The sequence below is a fragment of the Dromiciops gliroides genome, chromosome 1, assembly GCF_019393635.1.
Source record: "Dromiciops gliroides isolate mDroGli1 chromosome 1, mDroGli1.pri, whole genome shotgun sequence".
NCBI classification, from domain to species: domain Eukaryota; kingdom Metazoa; phylum Chordata; class Mammalia; order Microbiotheria; family Microbiotheriidae; genus Dromiciops; species Dromiciops gliroides.
Genome location: NC_057861.1, coordinates 549484925 through 549511564, shown reverse-complemented (window position 1 = coordinate 549511564; position 26640 = coordinate 549484925).

Genomic DNA, 26640 nt, shown 5'->3' with positions numbered 1-26640 from the left:
TAATTAAAGGAAATGTTATTGTTCAGTTGTTTCATTCATGTCTGATTCTTTGTGACTCCATTTGGGGTTTTCTTGGCAAAGACACTGGAATGCTTTTGCCATTTTTACAGATGAGAAACTGAGGTAAACGAGGTTAAGTGACTTGGCCAGGGACACACAGCTAGTAAGTATCTGAAGCCAAATTTGAATTCAGATCTTCCTGACTACAGGCTCAACACTATATCCATTTCATTACTTAGCTGTCCTTTAGGAAATAGGTAGATATAACTTTAGCCTGGTACCCTATCTCAGGAGAGTATATGGACTCCATCCCCAACTTTCTTCTTCTCTTCTTGTCAGGAATGAAAGTCTTCCTTGGAGATAGATGGAAGGAAGAAACACTAGAAATGTCTGTTCTTGTCTCCCATCAGGCCCCACACATCAAGATACCCCTTGTTACACACATGAGGGGCCTGCTACAACCTTTATATAGATTTAGAGTTAGAAGGAGCCTTGGAGGCCACTGGGTGGGTCATAATGCAATTCAGCAGAAGGAAGCCCCGAGATTTGAGTGGAGAGAAGAAAAGGTATATATAGACCTGGGAGTGAGCTAGGAGAGAGGAGGAAGGTTGACTAGAGCAAGGGAAGCTGACGAGGAGAGACGAACTAGATAAAGGACAAACTAGAGGATGGACTAGATAGACAAGACTCAGGGGTTCGGACGGACAAGAAGAGGTCAAGAGGTGGCTGAGGAGATGGCAAAGATTGGAGACTAGAGACGGGGCTACAAGGACGTAGGAGAAGACGAGAAGGACTAGGAGCAGGCAAAAGAGAGACTGAAGGGCAGACTGACAGAGCAGACAGACAGAAGGTTACAGGCCTTAATACAAACCAGGGAAAGTGTAATGTGCCCTGAGGCCGGAGGCGGCTAAGGCCCTTATTGTATTCAAGAAGTTCCAAGTGCAGCAGGTGTGAAAGAGACTGCAGGAAAACAGTCAGGTTGTACTTTATTTCCCTGTATTCCTAATTTGAAAGAGTATCTCATAAATAAACTCTGCTTTGATTATTTAGTTAAGAGGCTTCTTAATCCTGTGCTTATCAATTTGGGAGTGGAGCAGTGTGGTGGAACTTTATAAACGGCCCATATTAAATTAACGTAGTCAGATAGTCAAATAGTCAACAGTTCCCAGATTAGTCCTCCAGTCAGCTTTAGTCCCCAAATTAGCCCTAGTCATTTAAAAATATTCTTACAGTGGCTTGTGCTTTTAAGTCATTAAAAAGGTTTTAATTGATATATTTTATTTTTATTCTGCCTTCATTTCCCAATATTTCCCTCCCCTACTCCAGAGCCATTGCTTATAATGAGGAAAATTTAAAAAAATAAAAGCAGTTCATAAAAACTAACTGATCCATCAAATGAATCCCATAGTATATTCAGTATTCCACATCCATGGTATTCTACCTCTGAAAAGAAAGGGACATCCTCATATTTCTTCTTCAGGGCTAAGCTTGGTCATTATAATTATACTTGTGTTTTTGAAGGTTCATGGAACAAATTTGTTCATGGAACAAATTAACAAGAAAATCTGACTAACTAGTTCACTGAATCCATGTGAAATAGACTTGATTAATTGATCAATAAGCATTTATTAAGCAGCTACTGGCATTGTTCTAGACACTGGGTATACAAATACAGAAAAAACCCCAATCGCTAGTCTTGAGTAGTTTAGGTTTGAGCAGGAGAGGCAGTACATATATAAGTGTATACAGAATATATTATTGTTGGTGGTGGTCCTTTAGTCTCAAAGAGGACCAATGACATCAGGAGGGTGTTACCTTGACTTACAAGTAAACTGGATTTAAGAGAGGCAGAGCTGTGCAAAGTTATCAGCCTCACTCTCTCCTCCAGAGTCATAGAAATCCAGGGGCAAGACATAGGCCAAGATGACTGGTGATCACCCAGGATGCAGTGGGAGACATTGGCTTTTTAAAACTAAGGTCTTTTCCAGGCCTCAGTTTGTCTGGGGCAATACCCATTCAGTGATTAAAGGCAGGTAAAAATTGAGACAAAAGATGGCCTAGCTCGCTTTCCCAAAAGAATCAATCAGGGAGGGGAAGACCTTGGAGATTCTGGCCAAAACAATTACTTTTCGCAGTCACTCTGAGACAGATTGTTGTTCATCTCTCATTCTCAAAGAGGACCAATGACATCAAGATGGTGATTTCTTGATTTGCAAGTGAGTAGGATTTAAGTGAAGCTGAGATGTGCAAAGTCATCAGTCTCTCTCTTGCAGAGTCATCAGAGTCCAGTGGCAAGACATAAGTTAAGAAGACTGGCAATGGTCTAGCACTGTATAAATCTATGCATATACACATATATGTGTATGTATGTGTATGTGTATCTTTATCTATAGATATATACAGAATAAATACAAAATAAAAATATGCTAATTAGAGTATTTGATACCTTAGTGTCTGTCAGCTGTGGAATAAGCAACAGTCTAATTGGAGCTTAAGATTTCCTCTTAATATCCAAACTCATTATTTATCCTCTTTTTCTCTGTCTTTGTCTCCTTCTCTCCTCTCCTCTCCTCTCCTCTCCTCTCCTCTCCTCTCCTCTCCTCTCCTCTCCTCTCCTCTCCTCTCCTCTCCTCTCCTCTCCTCTCCTCTCCTCTCCTCTCCTCTCCTCTCCTCTCCTCTCCTCTCCTCTCCTCTCCTCTCCTCTCCTCTCCTCTCCTCTCCTCTCCCTCACCTTCACCCTCACCCTCACCCTCACCCTCACCCTCTCCCTCTCCCTCACCCTCTCCCTCTCCCTCTCCCTCTCCCTCTCCCTCTCCCTCTCCCTCTCCCTCTCTTTCACTCTTTCTGTTTCTTTTTCTGTCTCTTTTTAAAAAAAATTATACTCTATCTATACATTTATTCCTGACGTGGAAACTTTGTTTCAGTTTTGCTCTAATTATATGGCCCTAATTATTGTTTTCCTAATCAGCTGAGCATAAAAGGGAATGTGACATAATACATAGAGATCTAGGGATATAGACCTGGTTTTAAAACCCAGAAGACTTGGGTTCAAGTCTTACCTTTGATTAATACTATATGTGTGACCTTAGACAAGTCACTTTAAATTCTCATTGCTCTAGAGTCTAGACAACTCTCTAAGATTATAAGTTGTAAAAGAGGTGCTAACTTGTACTGGTAGAGGGAGTTCCCTATATTAATGAAATCACAAGTCCAATACCTATTCTAATTATATGAGCAGCCTTATCCTCATTAAGAAGAAAATAATGATGAGAGCTAAATTGCGATGCCTCATATAAAATCCTTAAATAAATAAACTGACTTTAATTCCAGGGAAGTAGCTTGGGGTTGTAATTACCTGAGGCTGTGTGCCATGTGAGTGTAACCAAATTCCAAACCAGCTAATTTCATTATTTTAATGGAAGTCTGCATCCCATCCATTAGGCTGACATATGACTAGTCATTAGTAACAGTTCATTTCAAAAGCTATGGTGGATAAAGGTTGATTGGAAATGAATGAGGCTTTCCAAGCCTACCAGAATGCCATCATGTTTTGAAGGGAACTTGTTGATAGCTTCAGTCGGAGAAGAGGACAATGAAGTCAGGGTAAACATTAGAGAATAATTAACACTAGTGGGGGTTAAAGCTACACGGGACAGAAAGTGAACTGGATTAGGAATCAGGAGTCAGTTCTAGTCCTGGCTTCAATACCCACTAGCTGTGTGACCTTGGGCAGGTGACCTAATTTCTCTTGGCCTCAGTTTCTACATATATAGATTGAGGAAGTTGGACTCCATGACTATTTTCTTTACATTCTTTGAAAAAAATTTTAATGATATTTTTTGTTTTTCCATCACCTTAACTTCTGGATAGAGCCCTCTCTCATACCTATGCAGTGACATGTAACAAATGTTAAAAAAAGAAAAAGAAAAAGAAAGAGGGGAAAAATGGTTCAACAAAGTTAACTGGCTTTGATGTTGATGTTTTCAATACATTAGTTAAGAGAGTCTATGAAATATTCGATCCTACAGTCCCCAAACCCCATCTCTTCGAAGATGGTGGGGGAGATGCATTAAAAATTCTTCTTGATCATAATAGCTAACATTCATATAGTGCTTACTGTACAGTAGACACTGTGCTAAACACTTTGCAATTATTACCTCATTTGATCCTCACAACAACATCAGGAGATAGGATGCTATCATTATACCCATTTCATAGATGGGGAAACTGAGAAAGAGGTTAGGTGACTTTTCCAGGGCCAAACAGCTGGCCAGTGTCTGAGGCTGGATTTGAACTCAATTCTTCCTGACTTGAGAGCCAGGGTTCTATCCACTGTACCACCTGTGATGTCTAAAATCTAATGAGTGGTCGCCTTAAATTAGAAAACATATAGCACCAATCTTTGGGCATTAAGTATTTATTAAAGTATATTAGGGGTTAGTGAAGAGAGAGAAAGAGAGGTAAAACAGCCATCATCTAGCTATCTCTAAGAGCCAGCTTCCGACCTCCTGCCAAGCCCAAGTCTGGAACCGAAAAGTCCTTGCTCCTCCTCAGCTTCTCCCAGAAGCCTCCTGTGAAAAAGAAAACAGGGCTGACCACATACACAGCTCCAAGCTAATCGGCTGGTAATACTGATTGACAGGACCCACGGGCAGCAGACATCACTTCCTGACACCGATCTGACCTTCAAAACCCCAGAAAGGTCACTTCTGGATGCTAAGTCACATGCATTCTTTTCATGATGGAGCTTCCCTGCAGTATCTTTCTCAACAGGTTGGCAGTGCTCTAATTCTCACACACCTAACTGATTACAATACAATTAACAAAATATAATATATAACGCAATAAAATGACATAATATAATATATTCTGTTATATAACACGATAACAATGTAATATGAAATAGTATAATATAATAATATTGCACAGCATTTAGCTTTATTTGTTGGTATTTTTTTAGATGATCTTTATTTTTTAATTTCCTCTCCCCAGTTCTAGCTGGTATATGAAGGCATTTTTAAAAATGTGGATATAGTGGAGTAGCTAGGTAGTGCAGTGGATAAAGCACTGGCCCTGGATTCAGGAGGACCTAAATTCAAATCCAACTTCAGACACTTGACACTGACTAGCTGTGTGACCCTGGGCAAGTCACTTAACCCTCATTGCCCCACCAAAAAAAAAAAAAGTGCATATATGGAGCTTCACAAGCATAATGCTGCATTCTACTATTATTATTAGTTATTATTTTATTTTATATAATGTATATAAAATATGATAAATTTATATTAATAATATCATAGCTGGGTATGCAATATATAACATAATCTATGAATTATTATTAGTATGTCTTGCACCTAGTAAGTACTTAATAAATGCATGTTGATTGGTTATTAGCTAATTGGAGACTATTATGATCATACAGGGCCATTACTATTAATGTTTAAAAAATTATGAAAAATATTTTTGCATCTCTATTAAGACACTATAGTAATAGGGTTAAACTACATGTAGTGTTCTCAGGGAGCTTTTAATCTAATAGGGGTCATGATTAAATGAGGGAGACGCAGGCATCTGAAAAACATTGGATAAGACTATGTATTGAATCAGTGAATGAATGATGAATGAATACTTCAGGAATTCAATAGATTCGTGAATCATGGATATGGATACTCTTTCTGATCATGCAGAAGGCTATTTATCTATACCATCTCATCCTTTATAGTCCTAATCTATTTCTTACATATAAATCCTCCATAGAAGAAATACTCAGTCCTTTGGAGGTCTTTCCCTAGGTTTTTAAATATTCTGTGAGTACCAGTGTAGCAGCACTTGTACTGCCCATATGTTATTTTTTTTCTCTATATATGACTGGCTCATCTCACAATAATTCTTGGAACCACAAGCTATTATCATCCCCATTTCACAGATGAGAAAACTAAGCCTGAAAGAGATGTGACCCTGGACAAATCAGCCATTTTGTACTTCAGTTTCCTTATTTGTGAAATGAGGAGGTTAGACTTGATGGCCTCTAAAGTTCTTTCTGGGTCTAAATCTATCATGTTAGGACATTTCCTGGATGATGTGCCTTATATATCTCTTCTTATGCAGATCATTACTGGCTAGGTGTAGCACCCTTCTTATTCCCACCACATATCTCTCTTGTTTTGGGGGTCGTCCAGAATTTTGCTTCTTTGGTGATTTTATTTTATTGTGATTTTGTCTATATTTTTATAATAATTTATATTCATGTGGTATCATCAGAAAAATAGTATTGCAAAATGGGTTTTTATGTCAGGGAATAACATGGAACTGTTGAAAATATAGTTGAATACTCAACTAAAATGTAGAAATTATTAAAAAGAGAAGGGCAGGGATTGGGGGTGGCAAGAGATATTTTGAGTTAGGTATGGTCTTCTTGAGAAAAGAGAATGAACTAGATGCCAACAGATGATAGCAAAAATGACACAGATAGGGTTGATATATGCAGATGGAGTGAACCTAAAAGAAATTATTATGGCAACAGAGCAAAGAGCCTGCCTCCTCCTGTTGGTCCATAATGTTAGAGACATTAGAGAAGTGGATAGTAGTAGAGAGAGTGGCAAGGGATGAGATTTTTCCTGGAAGAATACAATTTCTTTAAATGGAAAGAGATCTAGGATGAAAGTTAATGACAGTGTGGGTTCTAGGTGTAGTGAATAGAGCACTGGGCTTGGAGTCAGGAAGATAGTTACTAGCTGTGTGACCAGGGGAAGTCATTTATCCTCTTTCTCAGTTTTCTCATCTGTCAAATGGGGATAATAATAGCACTTATCTCTCAGGGTTGTTGTGAGGGTCAATTGAGATAACTAACATTTGCAAAATGCTTAGTACAGTTCCTGGAACAAAGGACACACTTTACACATGTTATTTATTGTTATAACCATTATCATTATTCTTATTTTAGTGGAAGGGGAGATCAGAGGAAGATAGAATCTCTGGAGAGATATGACTGAGATGGAAAGGGATGAGAGTGTGGGAGCAGGAAGTATTATAATGGGCTTTCTATCTCCACACATGGTGACTCTAAACCAAAGAGATTAGGGAAACAGGAGATGGAACTTTATTAGCTATGGAGAATTTGTCACTTGGTCAATGCTAACTGGAGCAGAATAAGAAGAAGGAGATTCAATAACAATTGGTGGAATGTCAGCATTATTTTAATTCTTAGTCTCTTTATAAAGCACAGTCTCATTTTGTTTTGAATAATTGTGGATGACTCAGGGAAAACCTGCTCTGGGAATAGCTCTGTACCTCAATTTCCTTATCTGTAAAAATAGGAATAAAAATAATAACACCTATCCCACAAGGTTGTTTCAAGAATTAAATGTGATAAAAGATGTCAAACACTTTACAATTCTTAAAACTTTATAAATATAAACTAATTATTGTTAAAGATGTACATACACATGGCAAACTGCTTTAATGTTTGCAAGGCTTGAGAACATAGGTTTTTAAGTATTCATCTGTTTTTCTCATGTCAAAGATTTTCCTAAAATCATATGATCTTGATGGTCCTAGTTCATGGAGGGACCTCAGAGGTCATTTAATGCAACCAGTACCTGAATGGTAATCCCCTCTACAATGTGCCTTAAAAGCAGTCAGCCAAGGCTTTACTTGAAGACAGCCAGTGTGCCAAGACAGCCCATTCTACCTTTGGGCAGAATTGTTGGGAGATTTCTTTCCTATATCCAAGCCTAAAGCTAGAACTGCCTTCTGGGGCTAGGTAGAAAAGTGTATTTATTTGTTACATGACAACGCTTCAAATGCATGAAGACAACTATCATACTCCCAAGTCTTCTTTTTCCTAGGTTAAACATTACCTATTTCAACTCATTTCCACATAGTTTCCTCACCCTCCTATTTGTGGGTTTCTGGACATGTCCCATTTGTTAAAGTCCTTCTTAAAATGCAGCACTTACCAAATTGTGGCACACAGAATACTTGAAATGTAGTCAATTGGTGCCTTGTACAATGAATTGTCACATTGTCCCGGACATTATGCTTCTCTTAATGAAAACTGATTGTCTTTGTTTGTTTTTTGGCTGCTATGTTATGACATTGATTCTTATTTAATGATAATTTAACCCCCAGATTTTTTCCATGAACCATTATCTAATTATATTTCTCCCATCCTTTATAAATTTTTGAACAACTATATACTTTTATATTTGTCCCTATTCACTTGTGTCTTATTATAGTCTGTCAATATCATTTTGCATTTCAACATGCTAAGCATGCCATCTTACCTTTGTTCAAATATTTGATAAAAGTATTGAATAATACACGACCAAGGACAGATCCCTGGAATATTCCACTAATGACTTCCAAGTTGACATTTACTCATTAATGACCTGTCATTGCTTCTTCTGACTCTACAAAACTTCAGTTTCATCTAGCACAGTGGTTCCCAATTTAGTTAAATTTAATTCATTTTAATCCAACAAGTATAATTAAGTGGGGATACAAATAAAAATCAACACAGCCCCTGACCTCAAAACACTTGCATTCTTTTGGGGGAGGGAGACAAGTACTTATAAAATCAAATGCAAAATATATACAAAATAATTTCTGGGGGGAAGCACGAGCAACTGGGAGACTAAAGAGAGTCTTCCTATAGAAGATGATACTTAAACTGAGCTTTGAAAGAAAGTGGGGGGGCAGCTAGGTGGTTCAGTGGATAAAGCACCAGCCCTGGATTCAGGAGGACCTATGTACAAATCTGGTCTCAAACAACTGACACTAGCTGTGTGACCCTGGGCAAGTCACTTAACCCTCATTGCCCCACCAAGAAAGAAAGAAAGAAACAAAGAGAGTAGGGATTATAAAAAAATAGGAATGAGGAAGATTGTATTCCAAGTATGGGGAGGATGGAGCCTGTATAAAGGTGTGGAGATAGGAGATGGAATGTAGGGGAAACAGTAAGCAGGAAAGTTTGATGGCAATATGGAGTGCATGAAAGAGAATAATATGTAGTAATATTTTAAATAATATTTAATAATAATATTTAGTAAGCCTGAAAAGGCAAGATAGGGACAAATTTTGAAGGGCACTTAGGATGAACTTTTTGTCTCAGACTTTTTCATAGTGTTAATTGTGCTATTAGTGCCCAGTGATCAAGGAAATGCGTGAGAAGATAAATCTTGGTGTGTACATGGATTTACACATCTCTTGCAATGACTATGAAATGCCTCTAGGGGGTTGTAGATGCTAAGCTAGGAGCCACTGGCTCTTTCACCCTTGTCTGTAAGGGAGATATGAATTTTTTTTTTGGTCAAATATCTTCCTGAAATCCAGGGATACTCAATCTCTCTCTCTCTCTCTCTCTCTCTCTCTCTCTCTCTCTCTCTCTCTCTCTCTCTCTCTCTCTCCCTCCCTCCCTCCCCCATATTTAGATGCATAGATATAAATATATATTGACACATAAACACATACGTATATATACATACACACATATAGTATATGATATATCTCTATCTCTGTCTTTGTCTCCAGCTCCTCCCCCTATATCATCTATACCCATAGTGATATTTATGTGGGAATCTATATCTACATATCTATATCTATATCTACATTTATACCTATCTCCAAGTACTTACCTCTATAGCTCTCTCTGCATGTGTGTATCCATCTCTATAGATGAATCTACATTTATAGGTATATTTATTTATAGTTATCTATAAATATAGGTGGCTATCTCCATTTATCTATCATCTGTGGGGGCCAAATTTAATATGTGGAGAGTTAATTGGTTTTCTCTTAGGGATCAGAAAATAATGAGGGACCTCTAGGTCCAAAACTCCCTCCAAACTGCCTTTTTAGATATTTCTCCCAGGCCACTAAGAAAGGAGCTTAACAGCCTCTTTTCCACAAACTAATCAGGTTTTATTAATGGGAATCAAATACACAGCAAAGGTAAAATTAATAAAGTCAAGCACAAGGGAATAGAGAAAAAGAAAAATGGATAATCTCCCTAACTCTAACAAAAGCCTATACAATCCCCAAACTTGCTTCCAGCTCAGGTAATTCAAAGAGCTGGGCTCATTTATTAACTCACCACCTGGGGTCCATAGCTTCGACAGGCAAAGCCCACAGGAGAACTGACCAGAAAGTCCCACAGGACAAACCAACAGGAAAAAACCTCTCTCTTGTTCACTCCCAGGAAGCTCACCAACCAGAAAGGACAGAACTCTCCTCAGCGAGCGTTTACTCTCCCTCCCCCAAAAGGGAAGTCCTTCAAACTGCCTGTGGAGAGCGGTTCCCCTGCTGACATCAGTAGCATATGTCACTCAGGGCAGGCCAGGTGTGGCCCATATCTAATCATCCCTAGCCAGTTTTCCAAACACTACTAGATCATTCAGGTAAGACCCCTGGGTGTCTGCCAAATTCCATTATTTTACCACACATCCATCCATCCATCCATCCATCCATCCATCCATCCATCCATCCATCCATCCATCCATCCATCCATCCATCTATCCATCCATCCATCTGTCTATATAATCTATCACTATATCAGTGGCTGAATCTCATACCTGGAATTCTCTCCCTCATCATGTCTGATTCCTGGCTTCCTTCAAGTTCCAGACCAAACCCTGGCTTCTAAAGGAAGCCTTTTCTGGTCCCCACAATGCTAGTGCCCTCCTTCTGATTATTTTCAATTTATTTTGTCAGTATCTTATTTGTACATAAGTTTTTTCATGTTGTCTCCCCTATTAGTCTATGAGCTCCTTGAAAGCAGGGACTGTCTTTGTATGCTTAGTGTTCAGAGCTGTGCCTGGCACAATAATAGGTGCTTAATAAATGCTTGCAGACTTGTTGTATATCTATGTTTGTACTGGATGGGATGCCATTTATGTTGCCCTCCTGATGCCATAATCTAGTGAAATGTAATTGAGACAGAGGAGAGTGAATAGCAAAGCTGAATTTTAAGTACATCTGCAAAATAATTTATTTCAAAAACATGAACAAAAATATTGCCACCTTCATATTTTGAAGACACTATGAATGCCACACATTCTGACAACAATGAAGGTGTGCAGTAATATCTACATTATAGGTAAATAATGTCTATCTATGCATAGTAAAATAGTAATTTTCATAATATTTATGACAGATACTTAAGGAACACTCTACTAGAACAACCCTGAAAACACAATTACTGTTGTTTCTCCTCTGGTTCACTATAATTTTCGTTTATACTTTTTACAATGAATAGTACTAGAATTTTATCTCCAAGTGTTTATCAGGGCTGGTTTTATGGGGAAAAAGAATGGATGGCTGCAGACTGCTTCCAAAGGCAGGACTTTTGACTGGATGCTAACACCTTCTCTAGTAATGAGCTTCTCAGGAGCCATTATTACTGAGTTGGACAAGTGGAGGGCCAGTGGAAGGGAGTTGACCCATCAGTTCAACTGGAGAATTGTAGAAGGGAAAAGTCACTCAATACTGGGTTTTCAAAGGAAGAGATAATTATAGTAGAGAAGACACAGGCTTACTACAGAGAAACATAGGAACATGCCAAGGTAGCCTGTGGCCTGTAACCTCTGAAAACTTTTCTTGTCTTGTTTTACTCTCACTTATCCATTGATATGCTCAATATTCTCAAATGCTCTCCAAGCTCAGGGTCCACTTGCACCTTTTACCTTAATGTCCCTAGTTAGATGGTACATTGACCAAAAAGGTGATTTTGGAGTCAAGAATAATAATGTCAAATCCTTCCTCAGACATTACCTATGTGATCCTGGGCAAGTAACTTACTTAACCTCTATAAGCCAGTTTCTTCATCAATAAAATGAGGAGATAGGCTTCTAAGCCTCCAAGATCCCTTTCAGATCTAAATCTATTATATTTTTGCAGCAGTTCCCTTAACTCCAGTTCCCTGACCCCGCCATCTCCAGGTACTCAATATACTCTTCCTCCTCCTCCTCCTCCTCCTCCTCCTCCTCCTCCTCTTCCTCCCCCAACTCCTCCTCCCCTTCCTCTCCTCCCCCTCCTCCTCCTCCTCCTCCTCCTTCTTCTTGCAACAGATCATTTAAAAAAATTAAATTTTTCTCAATTACATGCAAAGATATTTTTGACTTCCACATTTTTCTCTCCCCCTCCCTTCCCTCCCCGTCCCGAGGCCAGTAAGCAATTTGATATAGGTTATACATTACTATCATGTTAAACATATTTCCCCATTAAACAGAACCGAAAGAAAAGATGCAAGAAAGAATAAACAAGGACAATAACAAAAAAGCAACAACAAAAGAGAAAATAGCATGCTTCAGTCTGAATTCTGAATTCTAGTTCTTTTTCTGAATGTGGAGAGAATTTTCCGCTGTAAGTCTTTTGGCATTGTCCTGGATCACTGTATTGCTGAGAAGAGTTAAGTCTATCACAATTGATTGTCACAAAATGTTGTTGATAGTGTGTACAATGTTCTCTTGGGTGTGCTCATTTAACTCAGCATCAATTCATGTAAGCCTTTCCAGTTTTTTCTGAAATCCATCTACATATAATTTCTTACAGCACAATAGTATTCCATTACGTTCATCTACCACAACTTGTTCAGCCATTTCCCAGTTGGTGGACATCCCCATAATTTCCAATTCTTTGCTACCACAGAAAAGGCAGCTATAAATATTTTTGTACATGTGGGTTCAATATACTCTTAAAAAGGTAGGTCCTTCAAAGATATAGCAAGATCAGAAGTACAAACATTTACTTCCAACATCTGGAAGTATAACCTTATACAATCTCAGTCCCTGAGAAGAGAAAGCTCAAAGGGAACATAGTTTTTATATAATATTCACCTTAACAAGTTCACTTCCAAATCTGTCGTGACCAGTGGATGAATGTGTCTACATCTCGGTTACTACTGGGTTAGGCCAGGCAAATTGTTTAAGACCTCCCTCCTCACCAACTGACTTCTAGCAAATTCTGGCCAGACTTCTGGGGGCTTGCTCTCTTGAACTTTGAAAGCTCATTACCATCTTCAATCTCTTATTTAAGTGCAAGAGGGAATAGACAAGATAGAGGAGGAAGTTTGGGTAGGAGAGGAGAAATAGAGGCTTGAAGTCTCTTTCCCTACCATGGTTTAGTCCTTACTTGCTCATTCGAATGCAGTCTAGAAGAAATAAGACTCTAACTCATTTCTCAAATATATTGGGAACTGAGCCCAATTAAATAAAGAAAAAAAATAAGAACAATCTCCCAATTGATAAATGGATGAAAGATATGAGCAGGCAGTTTTCAAAAAAAATGTTCTACATGGCTATTGATTAGAGAATTCGAATTAAAACAACTCTGAGATATCACCTCACCTCACATCTATCAAATTTACTAATATGACAGAAAAGAAAAATGACAAATGCTGGTGGGGATGTGGAAAAATAGGAATACTAATGCACTATTGGTGGAGTTATGAACTGGTCCAGCCATTCTGGAGAATAATTTGGAACTATGACCAAAGGGCATAAAACTCTTTGATCCAGCAATACCACTAATAGGTCAAGGATCAAAGATAAAGGAAAAGAACACATATGCTACAATATTTATAACAACTCTTTTTGTGGTGGCAAAAATTTGGAAATTGAGGGGATGCCCATTAATTGAAGAATGTCTAAACAAGTTGTAGTATATGATTGTGATGGAATTCTACTGTGCTATAAGAAATGATGATCAGGGTGTCATTGACATTATAATTAAATAGAACCTGAGATTCACACTTACATGTATTTAGGGCCACCATACTAGCATGTCTCAAATACAGAGTCCTAGTAGAGGCTGAGGGGAAAGGACAGAAAGAATGGCAATAGGTCCTGCCCTCAAGGAGCTTACATAGTAATGAGGTAGAAAACACATTTAATAGAGTAGATATAGGGTGGGTACTTGGGTCTAAAAAATTACAGAGATGATGAGTGGGGCTATGGGGCAGTAGTTTGACAAACCTCTTATAGGAAAAATGGTAGAATTTACTTGCTCAGGGTTCCAGAACTGGAAGATAGGAGAAGGGTTAGTATGTATCTGGTGGCAAGGTAGCTATTGGGAAAATGGCAAAGAGTAGGTAATGAACACCCATAACTGGGTGTTGCATGAAATAATCAGGTTAAGGCAATAAATTCTAGAGACAAAAGGGTCCAAAACCTTCAGGGCATAGTCTGTGGTCTGGGTGGTGTGCTTTATTAGGGAATAATTTAGTCATTTAGTCCTAGGCATTAATGCTTCAGATTCTCGGAATAAAGCTGTAGCTATATTCTTAAATGAGTCTAACCATTTATTTAGCTCTTATTTGCTAGGTGATGGACATACAAAGATGGATATAATAAGAATCCTAGTCTCAGGGCGTTTATGATCTAATGGGGGAAAAGGCAGTACACCAATATCTGTGGAACAAGGGAAACTCAAAGAAGTCTAACGTGTCTTGAGAAATTCTAAGAGGGGGCAGCTAGGTGGCCTTGGATCCAGAAGGACCTGAGTTCAAATCAGGCCTCAGATACTAACTTCTACTCCAGGATGTTCTTAACTTGGGGTCTGAGAATCTCAGGGAAACTAAAACCCGGGATGTCTACTATTGTCCTCTTTTCTTTTGACCTTTGGGTGACTCGCTAATTTATTCAGAGATGGTGGTATTTCATGACTCACAGTCATACAATGTCCTGAGAAAGGGGGCAGCTAGGAGGCTCAGTGGATAAAGCACCGGCCCTGGATTCAGGAAGACCTGAGTTCAAATCCAGCCTCAGCCACTTGACACTTACTAGCTATGTGACCCTGGGCAAGTCACTTAACCCTCATTGCCCCGAAAAGAAAAGAAAAGAAAAGAAAAGAAAAGAAAAGAAAAGAAAAGAAAAGAAAAGAAAAGAAAAGAAAAAAGAAATTCTAAGAAGGAAAGAGAGCATTTTCTTGGTGTAGGCAGAGCAGACCTCATGGAGAACCTTGGAATCTGAACCTGATTTTTTTTTTTTTGGTGAGGCAATTGGAGTTAAGTGACTTGCCCAGGGTCACACAGCTTGAACCTGAATTTTGAAGGAAGAGTGGATAGGGGAGGAGGAAGAGTCTGTTCTGGGTTAGGGAACAAGCAAAGCAAAAGCTCATGGAAAAGGTTTATTACCTTTTTTTTTGGTCACAGACCCTTTTAGCATAAAGGCATAAACATGGTAAAATACATAAGACACTAAAGGAAACCAAAAGTTAATGAAAGTTAAGAAGCCCTGGAGTAGAGGATAGAAAATGGTCAATAATATGTAACGATATTAATGTATGAAATGAGGTAGTCTGGGACTAGATTTCAGTTGGCCTTTTATTTCAAAATCAGAATTTTAATTTTATTTGTCAGATAATGGAGCGTCACCATTTTTTTCAGACAAGAGCTTGAACTAATATGGTTGCCCTGGGGATGGAAAAGAAAAAATAGATATGAAAGAGATTGTGGAAATAGAATTGATAGGACTTAGGATTTTATTGGATTTGGGGGGGTGGGGTGGGGAGAGTAAAGAAGAACGAAGAGGCAAAGATGCTTCTGAAATGATAACTTTTGGTGACTGGGAAGATGATAAAGCTTTTTCCAATGCTGTGTTTTTATATGGAAATAATTAAATGAATGTGAAGTTCAAAGAGTAGACCTGGTTCTTTCTCTATTTATTTTCCAAACCTCATGGCTTTAACTCCTTCTTGTTGGTTCTATACCCACATATTTCATATCCATTCTCATTCACAAAGACACTGCTCTAGTTTAGGCCCTCATGATTTCTACCTAAGCTATCACAATAGTTTCCTAATAATGATGATAGCCAAGGGTACTGTGCTAAACGCCTTACAAATTGCATCTCATTTGATCTTCACAGCAACTCTGGGAAGTAGGTACTATCATTATTATTATTATTATTTACATTTTACAGTTGAGGAAACTGAGGCAAACAGAAGTTAAGTGACTTGCCCAAGGTCACAAGGCCAGCAAGTGTTCAATGCCAAATTTGAATTCAAGTCTCCCTGACTCCAGGCCCAGAGCTCTATATATCCTGCCACCAGGGTGGTCTCCCTGCTTCAAGTCTTTTCTCTCCTCTAATCCATCTTCTCATATAGTTACCATGTGATTTTCCTGAAACACAGGTAATGCTATGTTCTTCATTTACTAAATAGACTCCACTGGTTCCCTATTGACTCTCTGGTCAAATATGGTGTCTTTTTTTTTTGCGGGGCAGTGAGGGTTAAGTGACTTGCCCAGAGTCACACAGCTAGTAAGTGTCAAGTGTCTGAGGCCGTATTTGAATTAATGTCCTCCTGAATTCAGGGCTGGTGCTTTATCCACTGTGCCACCTAGCTGCCCCCATTTGATGTCATTTAACCCTGTTTGCCTCAGTTTTCTCATTTGTAAAATGAACTGGGGAAGGAAATGGCAAAGCACTTCTGTATTTCTGCCCAAAAAATCCCAAATGGGGTCACAAAGAGTTAGATTTGACTGAAAGAACTGAACAACAACAAATGTATATAATTTATGCATCAGTAAATATACCTGTATTGTGTAATTTTTTTATTTTATTTTATTGTGGGGCAATGAGGGTGAAGTGACTTGCCCAGGGTCACATAGCTAGTAAGTGTCAAGTGTCTGAGGTTGGATTTGAACTCAGGCCCTCCTGAATCCAGGGCTGGTGCCACCTAGCTGTCTCAGTAATTTTATTTTTAATTAAAGGGGTGATTGACCAAAAAAGTTTAGAGATCACTAATCTAGTGGGTTAATTCTTGGCAATGCAACAAGTAATTATCAAGCATGTATTATGTCCAAGGCACTGTACTAGATGCTGATACAAGGGGAAAAAAAGGACAAAGCTCTTGCCTTCAAGGAGCTTACATTCTCAACCTATTTTCAGAAGCAATGGGGGACTAATAGAGTATTCTCACAGGCAAGCTAAAGCTCTCCCTCCTCCCAAATGAAAGGTATGTCATTAAAAAATGGAACACTGACACTGATGGTGATGAAATTGCTTGTCTAGGAAGCCCAAGGTCCACCTCTGTTGAGATGACTGACTCTGGAGTTAGCTCTGGGTTGAAAGCTTGTGGGAACCTTTCAGAATGTCTCTCAGTCAGCCTGGCAGAGATAAATAGGGGTCAGTTCCAGTGGGGATAAAAAGAGAGCCTTGACTTCACCATGTGAAAAGGTCAGGGTCCTAGTTCTCCCAAGGACACTCAAGCTAGAATTATTCTGGGCTGGTGGGCTATTTATTTGATGCTTATTCTCATAGAGTTTGGTCTTATTTCCTTTGTAGTCAAAGTGACTTTATTTTTATTACCAATAATGACAGATTGTTTGAATAATTGGATTGAGGGGGGAAGAAGGATGACCTTAAAGTCATAGAATTAGATAGAAGGGACCTTCAGGTCACCTGTGCTACCTCCCCTGCTTTCAAGCAAACCTCTGAGATTTCTGCCATCTGTGACAGACGGTTGTCATATCCTGACTTAATATTTTGAAAAAGTATTAGTGAGTAGAAAAATGACTGAAAAGACAGTTAGGTCACCATGTCTGGAAACGTTGACACAGATAGAGAAGGATATGAGGCAACAGCCGTAGGCTTTGGATACTCTCAGATAGTACAGCTTCTGACTTTTGCTTCTTTTTGTGTCAGATTGGGGGAAGAGGGGCTTGTGTGTTGATAATAGATGGCCTTCAGAATTGGAGAAAACAGTGAGAACATTGGGTTGGGTTCTTTTCATGTAGCTTTCTTTCTTATTTGTGGTTTATTTAGGCATGGATGAAAGACAACCTCTTAGCCCACTTCACTTGTGAAGAACAAAATAGCATCCATTATATAGGAGTTCAAATTGATTTAGTGGAAACTGGAAGCAAAATGGTTGCCATTGATTGGGGGAATGGTTGAACAAATTGTAGTACATGAATTTAATGGAATACTATTGGGGAAAACATGAGAAGACTTCAATGAACCAACTTCCCTAATTATAATAATAAAATCAGATAGGTGGTATAGTGGATAGAGCCTGCCTCAGATACATACTGGCTATATGATCTTGGACAGGTCGCTTGCTTTCTTTAAGCCTCAGTTTCCTCATCTATAAAATGGGGATGATAATAGCACCTACTTCACAGGGTTGTTATGAGGATCAAATGAAATAATAATGGTAAAGCTCTGTATACTTTATTATTTGCACTATATTATACTTTATTATTTATACTTCATCCTTTATTATTCATACTTGATATGAATACTTTGCTTCTCTTTAACAACTGACTTTATTTTATTATTATTATTATTGGGTTTTTTTGTGTGGGGCAATGAGGGTTAAGTGACTTGCTCAGGGTCACTCAGCTAGTAAGTGTCAAGTGTCTGAGGCCAGATCTGAACTCAGTTCCTCCTGAATCCAGGGCTGGTGCTTGTGCAGTGGATAAAGCACCGGCCCTGGATTCAGGAGGACTATAATGTGTTTTATATATACTATCTCATTTAAGCCTAATTGCTATTCTTCCTGAGGCCAAGTTCATTGTTCCATCACCACCATCCTATCTCAAAATGGGGTGGCACAGTGAATAGAGCACTGGACCTGGACTCAGGAGGACCTGAGTTCAAATTTGACCTCTGACACTTGTTGTGTGACTTTGGGAAAGTCACTTAACCCCAATTGAGTTAAAACATCTGGGGCCATCTCCAGTCATACTGATATATATACATATACATATCTATCTATCTATCTATCTATCTATCTATCTATCTATCTATCTATCTATCTATCTATCTATCTATCTATCTATCTATCTATCTATTTATCTGTCTATCTATCTATCTGTCTATCTATCTATCTATCTATCTATCTATCTATCTATCTATCTATCTGTCTGTCTGTCTGTCTGTCTGTCTGTCTGTCTGTCTGTCTGTCTGTCTATCTATCTATCTATCTATCTATCTATTTATCTGTCTATCTATCTATCTATCTATCTATCTATCTATCTATCTATCTATCTATCTATCTATCTATCTATCTATCTATTTATCTGTCTATCTATCTATCTATCTATCTATCTATCTATCTATCTATCTATCTATCTATCTATCTATCTATCTATCTTGCCACTGGACCCAAATGGCTCTAGAGGAGAGACATGGTCCTCTTTGAGAGCAAAGGACAAATAACAACAATATCTCAAAATGGATACAGAGCAGAGTAAGCAGATTCAGCCAAACCACATGCATGATTATTATAGCAATGTAAACAAGAACAATACTTACCAGACATGGAAATGCTTCCTTCCTCTCAGTAGAAAGAGAGCCAGATTTGGCATTAGAGGACCTGGGTTCAAATTCTGACTCTACCACTTACTACTCATGTGATCTTAGATGAGCTATTTCCCTTAACCTATATAATAAAGGTTTTGGATCAGATATCCTCTAAGGCTAAGGATCTTTCCAGCTACGAATCTGTGATCCTGGATATAGAATAGTGAATACACTCTCAGATAAGGTCATTTTCCCAGTTGGTTTTGCTTAACTATTTTCCTTTATTACAATGGAGGATTAATTAGTACTTGTATTATGGACTCAAGTATATAATTATTAAATTTTTAAGCATTATATTATTATATATTACATTACGATTTATGATACATTATTATAAGTATTATATACTTAAGCATACTTATAGTATTCTTAAGTATCACTTGCATGCATGGGGGCAGGGTGGGCTTGATTGGGAAATTATTGTGGTATAAAAACCAAGAGGCATCAATAAAATGTAAACATACACACAAATACCTATTTACCTGCAGCATGGTATAGTATCTCAATTAAATCTGCATGTGTAGAGATAATGATGCTCCCAGGTTTGGATTTTGTCTGAGAAATAAAAGGAAGCTTGCGCCATGTCCCAGGGGTATTACAAATACCCTCTCAAGGGAATGAGTAACTGTATGGTCTCGGCAAGTAGTAAGCCTGGCTGATCCCATTTCTCAGACTTCCTGGAAAAGCCATAGGGAATAGGGGGATTGCAGAAAGCTTTTCTAGACTGAGGATATTTGGCACTTTTATTCATGACTGTCAGCCCTTATGGATGGCACTGAGACTGTGTTATTTTTTTTTTTTTGGCTTGTGTTTTGTGCTACCAAGTATAGGTGATTTCAGCATGTATTACATATATATATATATATATGTATATGTATATATGTATACACACATATACATATATACACAAAGTATATATAAAATACATAAATGTGTAAAAGTATATTTAAATGTTTTAATGGGGAATAGGGACTGGGTTTGTGATTTCATTGATAAATAGGGAGCTCCCAGATGAACTCTCTTTACTAGTATAGATTGTTGCCTTCTCTGGATTGAGCTAAAACAGCTTGGATTGAGGGGGAAGGTGAATGGCCTCAAAGTCACAGAATTACATAGAAGGAAGCTTAAAGTCATCTGCTTTTTCTTATATCTCTAGAAAGTTATCTAGACCAAGAGGTTAAATATTCCATTCTGCATCTGTGTCTCTGCCTGGTTTCAACTTCACAGAACAAGATACCCCAAGTGTGCCCGGTCTCTTCCCCTTTCCTGTCCCTTTTTTGTGTTATCTCCCCCTCATTAGACTGTAAGCACTTTGAAGGCAGGAACCACTTTTCTTTTTATTAATTGTCTACTTAGCACTTGGCACAGGGCCTGGCACATAGTAGGTGCTTAATAAATATTTATTGGATTGGATTGGAAGTAACTTTTCCAACGTCATATAGCCAATATGTGGAAGAGGAAGGACATGAACCCAGGTCTTCCTGGCTCTGAGAAGCCCTCTCTAATTATTATGCCACAGGATTTTTTTTTTTTGCCGGGCAATGAGGGTTAAGTGACTTGCCCAGGGTCACACAGCTAGTAAATATCAAGTGTCTGAGGCCTGATTTGAACTCAGGTCCTCCTGAATCCAGGGCCAGTGCTTTATCCACTGCACTACCTAGCTGCCTCACACAGCAAATGTTTTAATAAAAGCCAAGAAGAATCGAGTTTAAGTCTTACCTATGGATACACACCAGTTATATGACTCTGGGCAAGTCACTTAATCTCTCAGTTCTCCAGGCAATTCTCTGAGCTCCCATTTGTGTAGCACCTACTATTTGCCGGGCATTATTATCTCATTTAACTCTCAATAACCCTGGGGGGGGGTGCTATTATTATTCCCATTTTACAGATGAGGAAACCTGAGAAAACTGAGATTACATGACTTGCCCTGGGTCACTCAGTAAGTGCCTGAAGCTGGATTTGAATTCAGATCTTCCTGATTTCAGTCCCAGCACTCTATTGAATGCATCACCTTGTTGTTGTTTAGTGTTTTCTGTTGTGTCTGATTCTTCTTGACCCCATTTTGGGGGTTTTCTTGGCAGAGATACTGGAGTGGCCTGCCATTTCCTTCTCCAGTTCATTTTATAATTGAGGAAACCAAGGCAAACAGGGTCAGTAAGTTGCCCTGGGTCACACAGTGTCTGAGGCCAGATTTGAACTTGGGTCCTCCTGACTCCAGGCTCAACACTCTATACACTGTACTCCCTAGCTTCATCTAAATTGCAGAGGGGGTGCAATTGGTAGAGGGAGTTTCATCACTTGTGAGTTCCCTAAATTCATGAAATCACAAGTCCAGTTTCTATCCTAGTCCCTAACAAAAGCTTACCATTGAATCTCAATACAGCCCACTAAACTTGCTAGTACAGGTTGTCATTAAAATAAATGCCTTTCAGCATATAAAGTATGGCATCTCTTTTTTTTAACCATTCCTTGGAACCCAGCTTCTGGTGATTTGGGAGAATCACGAATCATCTAGATTTTGCCAAGGCCAAAGTTTTGCCTGATTGTTAGTTACCTATTTAAGAGCCTTATGCATAGGTGAGGTAGGAAGCCACCCACACAGTGTGATTTGAGGGGCTTTGCTCCAAAACATTCCCTTGAAGTTGGTGCCTAGAAACACCCATCAATAACATTCTTAATTTCTCCAGGTGGCAATATGCATTTTAGCTAAAGGAAGGCATTATGTTTGCTGGCTAAAAAGGGGTAGGGGGAGGCACGTTAGCTAGCTAACAGTTTGATAAGGTTTCCTTTACCTGGTTGAGCTGTTATCCTGAGTGAATTGTCACAATGAGGAAAGCAGAACTATATGGGTTGGATATAAGATGGCTAAAGTTGAAGTAGGGGAGGAGGGAGGGTGAAGAAGCAGAAAGAATGAGGCGCTTTTCATGTCATTGAGACATTTTTTTGTACGTGAGACCGCAGGCATCTGTTAAGTATCTCTTACTCTTTTCTTCTTCTTCTTCTTCTTCTTCTTCTTCTTCTTCTTCTTCTTCTTCTTCTTCTTCTTCTTCTTCTTCTTCTTCTTTTAGTGAGGCAATTGGGGTTAAGTGACTTGCCCAGGGTCACACAGCTGGTAAGTGTTAAGTGTCTGAGGTCAGATTTGAACTCAGGTACTCCTGACTCCAGAGCCAGTGCTCTATCCACTGCACCACCTAGCTGCCCCTGTCCTTCATTATTAAAGAGGACCATGACATTAGGGTGATGTCATGAATTGCACTGAATTGGATTTAAGTGAGTGAGGGCTGTGCAAAGTCACCAACTTCACTCTCTTCTCCAGAGCCATCTGGCTCCAGTGGAAAGATATATACCAGGATGACTGGAGATGGCCCCAGATATTTAAGACAATTGAGTTAAGTGACTTGTCCAGTGTCATACAGCTAGTGAGTATCTGAGATAAGATTTGAACTCAGGTCTTCCTGACTCCAGGCCCAGTGCTTTATCAGTTGTACCATCTAGCTGCCTACCTAGTTGCATTCTACCCTTTGCTAAAATAAAGGAAGGTTTGGTGCTTTAAATTTAACAAGGTAGCACAAACTTTATCTTGTTGAATTTAGCCTGAATTTTAATGCTATTTAATATTTTTTCACTTACATAGTTGTTCTAGTTTCTTCACCCTTCACATACATACTGTGCCTATTGCCCAGACATCTCTAAGAACTCATGAGTACCTAAAGTTAGAGATTATTGGAGCTAGAAGGGATTGTTGATATCATTTAGTTCAACCCCATAGTTTTTATAAAGACAGATTTGGCGTACTAGAAGGAGCATTAGAGTTGGAGCCAGAAGATACAGGTTCAAATTCTGGCTTTATCACAGACTAGCTGTGAGACCTGAGGAAATATTGAACCTCTCTGAACTTTGGTTTTCTCATTTTAGTGCCATGTGTTGCTACAGCCCACATATCCACCCAAATAATACTAGAAAATGGTTGACTATTTTTCCCTTCAAGGTTTTAGGAGAAACCTTAAAGGCTTCAGGTTTTGAGTTCTGTCAGTTATGAGCCCCCATATGATGACCTCTCCTATTACACATTAACTAGATGAATTCTATTGGATTCTTGAAAAGGGATTTACTGAGGAGGTATGACAAGGATAGTAGTTATACAAAAAAAATTCCCTTGAACACAAGGGCATAGTCTACTCTTTCATTCACAAGGTCCCTGGGGAGACTGGGTTTAAGAGCAATAGGAGTGAGACATGTACAGGGAAATGTGTGGCCAATGGGTACTTCCCAACTCCTGGTCCCTAAAGTCTTTTTCTTCTACCATCATGAAGTTTCCCTTGGGTGTAGGTCTCTTCTAAGCTCTGAAGGTAGGTTCCCTTCTGGAGTCTATGGCTAGAACTTCTCTGTCCTGAGGGGGTCACTTTCCCTATAATTTCCATTATTTTCAGAGGACAGTTTTTTCACCTCTATCTCTAGAAAATTCATCTGTTTTTGGTCACTATTACTCTGTTGGGCTGTTACCAACTCCAGTTGCCTGTAGGACCTCTGATGGCTCTGAAAGACTTCCCAGTTACCTGAACTTTTCACTTTCCAGATACTCATTTGTGGAAGCTCAGGAATGAATAAAAAAGAAACAGAGGCACCACATGCTTAGAGAAATCTAGTTGGTGGCAGTTGTCTTCATGCAATCCTTTTGATAGCACACTCAGCTCCAACTTAGCCTGTCCTGAGTCATCAGTCCTTCTGGCTCTGAAACAAACTAGACGGCTTTCCCTCACCCTATAGCACTCACTTGAATCATCATCATGGCCAAAACTAACAGCAGTCAGAGAATCTCTACACTCACTCCAGGGACTAAAACCAGGCATAGCGTATCTGTGCATGTTTTGCGTAACTGACCAGGAAAGGCAGATCTGAGCATGTCCTAAGTCCTTCCATTACAATAGTATTTACCTGGGAGGCAGCATGATGCAAAGAGAGGCAAACTCAGAATTAGAAAGACCAGGGTTAAGTAGATCTCTGGCCCATTCTGACTGTGTGACCCTGGGCAAGTCAGTTAGCCCATAAGACCAAAAATTGAAGAGCAGGTGCTGATGTCCATTGGTAGGAGGAGTTTACTGTTTGGTAGTTCTGTAAAATAATGAAATCGTAAGTCTGCCCCAAAACCAAAGTTAAAAAAATGATGACCTACTACTTTACAAGATTGTTATGAAAATCTACCAAGATAATGTCTAAGAAGTACTTCTGAACTTGTAAAGTGCTATAAAGTTTGTCCCAAAAATCTTAGTGCAGTTTCAAGTTATTAAAGATTTTAAAAACCACTCTAAGACTTTTGGGACAGGATAAATGTCAGCTATTATTCTTGTGTATAACTTAATATAAAAGAAACTGAGGCCTAGGGAGGGTATGTGACACCATTAGCAGGAGGAAAGAGAGTAGAACTCAGGTTTAAATTTTTTAAAAAAATATTTAATTAGAGAACAGAAATTTCACAGGGCAGAGTGAAAGGGCTGGGCTATCTGGAATTGGACATTGTGGTGGTAGGTTTGAGGTGGTTGGCAATGAGGGAGCAGTCATTGAGGGTTGGAGAGAGGGGAGCCTTCTATGGTTGTTGGGTGTTTTGTATCAATGGAGTAGGGACAGTAAGAAGATATGGAAGAATATGAACCACTGGGGAAGGATGTTAGGGATAGTATCAGTTGATGGGGATAGGTATGCTTAAGAAGGCAGGGGATTGGAAGGTTTAAGGTTGTTACTCCAGGCTGTCCTGACTTCTCTCTTAACCTCATGGTGGATAGGTAGCATTGCCATATCCTGGGAGGTCCCAGGAAGCCCACTTTGGGGCAGGCACAAACTAGAGATGAAACCAGCAATAATTCTGTTGCTTCCCTCTGGGACTTCTCAAAGTCATCCAGCTGCCCAAAGATTTTAGTTGCTTAGATGTAAGAGACTTGTTATTTTCCCATATTATAATGATGATAGAAGTCACCTTAGGTCACCTTCTTTCCAAACTAGAGGAACCTTTGCTTGCTTCTTTTGAGTTAATGCTAGACCAAGGATTCCTGACCCTTTATGTATGCTGTCCATCTCTTTGGCATAGGCTTTTGTAGCCTATGGATTCCTTTTCAGAATAATGTTTTCAAATGCATAAAACAAAATATGTAGAACTACAAAGGAAACTAATTATATCAAAATATAGTTGTCAAAATATACATTAAAAAATAAGTTCATGAACTCTAGGCTAAGAAGAGATAAGACCCCCCTCTTGACTGTTGTAGATAAAGAAAAACACAACCAGAAATATTCCAATTAAGTCATACCCTAGTGTTAAGTCAACTTATTTAGTTAAAGAGGTAGGGTTATTATTGTGTATTCTCTTACCTTTTCTATGATGACAGGTCTGTTTTTTTAGTTCAAAGGCCAATTATTAATCTTAAATAATCGATACCTTCTATCTTGTTACCTTCCTGTTCAGCCTAGATCAGAGTCTTAGAATGTTAGAATTGGACCTTAGAGGTCTAGTTCAACCTTCTCTTCTTACAAATGAGGCACCCAGAGAAATGGATCGACTTGCCCCAGGACACATCATGTGAGTAGAGGAACCAGAGGCAGAACTCAGCTAGCCTGACTTTCTGTCTGGTCCAGTGCCCTTTCTACTGCTGTTACCATAGTTTCCAAGAGATGCAGTGGGTGGTGACAGTGTCTGAGGAAGGTGAATGGATTCCTCCCATGGTTTTCATAAAACTATGTAATCATAAATGTGAATGATTCAGGATTGAACTCCCTTGTGCATTTAAGGTTGTTGCCAGTGGCATTAGGGGGAGGATGTATAGATCTGGAGAATGAAAATGCTTTATCCCATTGTAGAACCCAATGAGACCAGTGGCTCTTCCTTTCCAGATTTCTTGGGTGATCCTGGATACTGGGTTGCTGTTTCCATGCTGCTATCCACGAACGTGTCTAATTGTCAGTCTGTGTGGTGCAGACCAGGCTCTGCTGTCACTAATAGAAGGAAACAGGCTAAGCCCTGAGGGAAAATGAAAGGGTTCCCAGGGTGCCTGGCAAATGAATGAATTGCACTGATATGGTTTGGTTCCTTATGTGCTCATCCATCATGATTTAACAACCTGAAGCACAGAGGTAGCTTCAGGCTTGGTTACTGCCTAAAGTAGCCACGCAAAAAACACAAGTCGCTACATTTCCCTTTCGTTATTGCCCTTATAAGGAATGTTATTTCCCATGAATAAAGTCCTCCCCTTCCTCTTCCCTCCCTTTCCCTTCTCTCTTTTCTTCACTTTCCATGAAATTATGTTGAAAAATCCCAGTTCTCCTCCTTGTATCTTGTTGACAG